Here is a 6000-nt window from a genome sequence, read left to right as displayed (position 1 = left end):
CGAAGACCCAATGCAGCCAAAATAAATAAATAATAATAAATAAAGAAAGAAAGTTCATAATGAAAACAAACAAGGAAAAATCTGGTTAAAAAATAAGAACAATGAGGGAGGTCCAGCCCTGTCCGATATGAAAACATGCTATGAAGCTCAATAATCAATTACTTTAATTATTGTTAATTAAATTAGCATGGCACTGATACATAAATAGTCAATCCAATTGAACAGGATAGAAAGTTGATAAATAGAACCAAATATATTCTGTACCTTAGTATAAGACAAGATAAAGGTGGCCTCTTAACTCAGCAGAGAAAGATAGTATAAGGGATAGTGAGACAACTGGGCGTCTTCCTAAGCATACTTTACTTCATACACTATCATAAACTCAAAATGGATAAAATACCTAATAGTAAAATTGTAAACCATAATAGCACCAGAAGAAAATATGGAGTTCAAAATACGGTTCAAAATCCAAGGTTCATAAAATAATCAATTGATAAATGTTACTATATAAAATCTTTTAAAATTTCTACACAGCAAAACAAAAACCCTTAGCAAAATCAAAAGACAAAACAAAACAAAACAAAAAACAAACCCAAACTGGGCAAAATATTTGCAACTTATGTTATAGACTAAGCTTTTAATTTTTTAAAAAAGTAAAGAGCTCTGCAATAAACAAGAAAAAGACTAAAACCCCCCAAATGGGTAAAAGATATGAATAGAAGGTTCATAGTAAAAAACATAAATGGTTTTTGTTTTGTTTTGGTTTTTGGTTTTTGGTTTTTTTGTCTGTGCAGCATGCGGGATATTAGTTCCCCGACCAGGGAAAGAGCCCTCACCTCCTGCAGTGGAAGCACAGTCTTAACCACTGGACCACTAGGGAAGTCCCTAAATGGCTTTAAAAAATATTAAAAAGATGTAGAGCTTGACACAAAATAAGAGATAATTAAATTAAAATAATACTGAGACACCATTTTCACCTATCAGATTTACTTTAAAATTTAAATATTTATAATACATTCTATTAGTGAGATTGGATGGAAACTGGTTCATTGCTGGTGAGTGCGTAAATTGGCACAAACTTTATGACGGGCAATTTGGCAATGCTAGCAAAGTTATAAAAGCATGTACCCTTTGAACCAACAATCCCACTCCTGAGAATTCATCCAACTGATAAACTCACTCAGTTACTATGTGACATGTATTACTGCAGCATTATTTACAGTAAAAATTTGGAAATGTACCTGATATCTATCAAGTGAAGACGAATCAAATACTCTAGTTATCCATTCGATAGAATGTATGCAATGTCAAAAAGAACAAGGACTTTTTAAAATGTTTTATAAGGAAAGAGCTTCAGGATATATTGTTACCTGAAATAAACAAGGTCTAAGGTGATATATACAGTATGCTAACTTCTGCCTAGTAGAAGTGGGGTGATAAACATATGTGTTCAGATATGAGAGTGTTTTCTCTAGGAAACTAGGAAAGACTTGCACAAAGGTAACAAAACTGGTTGTTAACGGTGGAGGGGAGGGAACTCAATGGTTGGGACAGGAGCGGGAATAAGAAATCTAGAAACAATAAATGCTGGAGAGAGTGTGGAGAAAAGGGAACACTCTTGCACTGCTGGTGGGAATGTGAATTGGTACAGCCACTATGGAGAACAATACGGAGGTTCCTTAAAAAACTAAAAATAGAACTACCATATGACCCAGCAATCCCACTACTAGGTATATACCCTGAGAAAACCATAATTCAAAAAGAGTCATGTACCAAAATGTTCATTGCAGCTCTATTCACAATAGCCTGGAGATGGAAACAACCGAAGTGTCCATCATCGGATGAATGGATAAAGAAGATGTGGCACATATATACAATGGAATATTACTCAGCCATAAAAAGAAACGAAACTGAGCTATTTGTAATGAGGTGGATAGACCTAGAGTCTGTCGTACAGAGTGAAGTAAGTCAGAAAGAGAAAGACAAATACCGTATGCTAACACATATATATGGAATCTAAGAAAAAAAAATGTCATGAAGAACCTAGGGGTACGACAGGAATAAAGACAGAGACCTACTTGAGAATGGACTTGAGGATATGGGGAGGGGGAAGGGTAAGCTGTGACAAAGCGAAAGAGAGGCATGGACATATATACACTACCAAACGTAAGGTAGATAGCTAGTGGGAAGCAGCCGCATAGCACAGGGAGATCAGCTCGGTGCTTTGTGACCGCCTGGAGGGGTGGGATAGGGAGGGTGGGAGGGAGGGAGATGCAAGAGGGAAGGGATGTGGGAACAGATGTATATGTATGACTGACTCACTTTGTTATAAAGCAGAAACTAATAAAAAAAAAGAATTTAAAAAAATGATAAAAAAAGAAATTTTCATCTGTACCTTTTTATATTGCTTATTTTGTTAAGCTGTTAAAATTTATTCCCTATTCAACGTTACTTAACATGAAAACATTTGCAGAATTAGCACAAAGGCAATACAAAGAAGAAGGGGTGCCGGTGAGGGGGAGCGAAGTCTCCTTTGCTCCCACGAAGAGCTTGCTTCGGCCCCCCAGGTTCTTGGCCCACAGGCGAGAAGCTGGTAGAGAGAACACAGGTATTAATACTCCCAGTTCTGCGGGAATAAGCAACCCGTACCATCCAGGCAGCCCTGAGTCAGCATCTGGCCCTGCCTCTGCATGCAGAGAAATGACTCTCAAAGGTGAGTCCATGGAGAACGTGCTTCTGGCCCAAGCGGAACTGTCTGGGACAAAACACAGACATTTCCCAACCCCTGGAGGAACAACCCCACTGTCTGGTGAAAGCCAAGACTGTGTCCCAGAGTCAAAGCCAAATGGAGACCAAAGAGGTTGCCTGGGTAACTCTGTGAGGCCCAAGGAAAAGAGAGCTTCTGTAATGGTCTAGTTGGAGGGTCCACTCCTTTGCCCCATGGGGACACAGTGTGGCTGAATGGAAGATTCCAGCTCTGCCACTTAACAATTCATTACACTTCTGGAAAGTCACTTAAACTCTCAGAAACTCAATTTCCTAATCTGTAAAATGGGTATCCTCTTGTCTCGCTGCAGAGTTGTTGGGGGGATCAGAAACAATGTGTGTGAAATGCTTAGTCTCCTGTGCTCAGTTCTGGTTAGATAACTTAACACAGGATCCATGTATCACTGTATCTTTCACTTCCAGCTCTGCCTGGAGAAGACCTTCACCAAGGGAAGGTCTCTGAGTTACTACCTAGCTATTACCTAGCTTCATGAGGTTTAACCAGATGATAGGAAGGGACTAACCCAGGGATGGAAAATACCCTGACATGTGTATATGGTCACACTTCTGCCCTGTGCCCAGGGCAGACATCACTAGTTGACATGAAGGGCAGACATCACTAGTTGCTAGGACGAGAGAATTCTCACGCAATGCACTCCAGGCAGCCGTTTCTCATCCACCGCCATGCAGGAGAGGTGAACTCCATTTATCCATTCTAGACAGATCTCCAAAGTCCCGTTACAATCTTGCTATCTCTGATATCTCAGATTCTATCAGAAATTAAAATATAAAATAATTTAAATATTTAATTAAAAAATTAAAAGATATTGCCACTTCCAAATTACTTAACATTTAATTCACATTAAAACGTTTCTCTTTGGTGTGATGTGGACCAGGCCAGGAAGCAGAGCTCTCCTGAAAGACACTGCTGCACCTGGACGCGCTGTCACTTGGCCTGAGCTCTGCCCCTGTCTGGCTCACCTGAGGTCAGGAGATCACGTAGGACAAATACACATCCTTCTCCACTTGCGCTCTTGAAATAACTTCTGTGTCCTCTAGGGGCCCACTGTTGTGGCCCTGGGAGGTGGGGTGGGTAAGGGAAGGAACAGAGAATATTTATTAAGTACCTACTGTTTGCCAGAAAATTGTACTTTATATCTTAGCAACATTTTGAGGTTGGTATTACTATCCCCATTGTACACGTGATAAAATTAAGGCTCAATGAGTTAAAATGGCTTCTTCCCCAAGGTTCCAGGGCAGGTAAACCAAGTGAATGAATTTCCTGCCTGTTTAAATAACAGATACGAGACAGGACAAACCCTTCCAAACTAAAACTGTCTGAGCCAGACTTCTTTTTGTCCCTATAACTTAAAGTATTGGACAGTTTGGGGGCATAGAGTGGTAAAGATTTTTGATTTGAATGCACATGGTTTCATGGTTAGAGGTTGTGGTGTTCTGATTCCTGCGGTGTGGTGGAACAGTCATCCCAGTTCCCCCTAGGCCCACCCACATTTCCAGAGAACTCTCTGAGCTGGCAAAGGCTGGAAAGTCAAGGGAGTTCCCCAGGTGCCTTTTCCTGCCTGGCAGCTCTCTGCCCCCTTTGATGACGGCTCAGCCAAGAGTCCTGGGCTGTCCCATGGACAGCCGCAGTCAAGCCCAGGCTGACTCATGGTCACCTATGACAGAAAGGAAAGCATCATCATCATCATCATCATCTGACAAAAGCTGATCTTCTGTCCATGCTGGGGCCTGGGTGCTCAGGGCAGGATTGCTACGGGAATATTCCACTGCCTGGACCTCGCAGTGAGCTGTGTGCTAAGTACTTTATATGATATATCTCACTTAATCTGCACACCAACCTTATGGGGTAGAAGTTATTACTAACCCTGAACTGAGATTCTAGAAGGTAGAGTAACTTGTACAAGGTGATCCTTTAGAAAGTACATCTAAATCTATAGCCTTAGCTTTTGACTAATTCTCCATGTGGCCTTTCTGCTAAATAGGTTTCTCTACTAGAGACTTGGAATAGTATTGTCTAATTCTGAGTAATAGAAACCCGCCCCCCCCCCCCAAATAACAGTAGTTTAAGCAATATAGAAATTTAATTCTCTCTCATGTCCAAGGTGTCCAGAGGAGCTGCTCAGGGCTGGTACGGTGCCCCATGATATCAATAACCCAGGTTCCTTCTCTCATGTTCTATGCTACATTTCATTCCTAAGGTTACTTTATGGTTCACCATGGCTGCTGGAGCTCCAGCCATTGCATTTCATTCTTGCCATCATTAAGGAGGAAGCAAATTAATTTGTGCATGCTTTCTCCCTTTAAACATATTTCTTAGATTTCAACTACTTCTACTTAAAACTTAGTATTGCTCCAAACTTAGTCACATACAAGAGAAATGGAAATATCATGTTTATTTTGGCTGGTTTTGTGTTAAAAACTGGTGTTCTATGATGGAGAAAGATGAAGAGAACGGATAGAACCCATTCTTTCTGGAGTGGAATGGGGCAAAAACAAGCAAACAAGCTTGGGGTAGGAATTAATTTATTCACTGTTCATTCATTCTTCAAACAAATATGCACAAATATGTACAAAAGGCTTACTTTCTGCTCATTGGATTTTCCATGCAGGGGATTCAGGGTGACTAAGGCAGACCACATCCCTGCCCTTATAGGCTCACAGTCCAGTTGGGTGTCCTAGCGATGACTTTTGAGCGAGTTTTGTGACTTCAGTAAACCACATCCCTTCTCTTATCCTCAGTCAATCCTGGCTATAGAATTCTTGAATCCTGTAGCTCATATAAACCTCCCAGTTAGAATATTTTCTGATGTCTCTGAGATGTGGGAAAAGGCAGGACCACAAAGAACCTGGCTTCCATTTTCTCCTCTCCGGGATAACAATCACCCACTTGCAGGGTTATTGTTTGAGTTGAGTGGGTCCTGAGGGGACGCACCCAGCAGGGTGCCTGGTTGAGAGCAGGGACTTTTCTTCTGTTTACATGTCTGTCGCTCTGCTGCAGGGGAAGAGAGATTCCCTGGCCTTGTAAGGAGGACCTTTTGGAGCCTGAGAACTCCCAGGGAACGTGGGGTACCAGGGTTTGGAGAGCTGTGGTGAGGGGGCTTGCAGGACACCAGCCATCATCCCCTCTCACTGCCTTCTGGTGCCCCCCACTGTGGGACTCCTCCAACCTCGGGTTAGGGGACCTCTGTGGCTCCATCATCCACAGTGGCAATT

Source organism: Hyperoodon ampullatus (genome assembly GCF_949752795.1).
Source record: "Hyperoodon ampullatus genome assembly, chromosome: 17".
NCBI classification, from domain to species: domain Eukaryota; kingdom Metazoa; phylum Chordata; class Mammalia; order Artiodactyla; family Ziphiidae; genus Hyperoodon; species Hyperoodon ampullatus.
Note: the sequence above shows the minus strand (reverse complement) of the source record.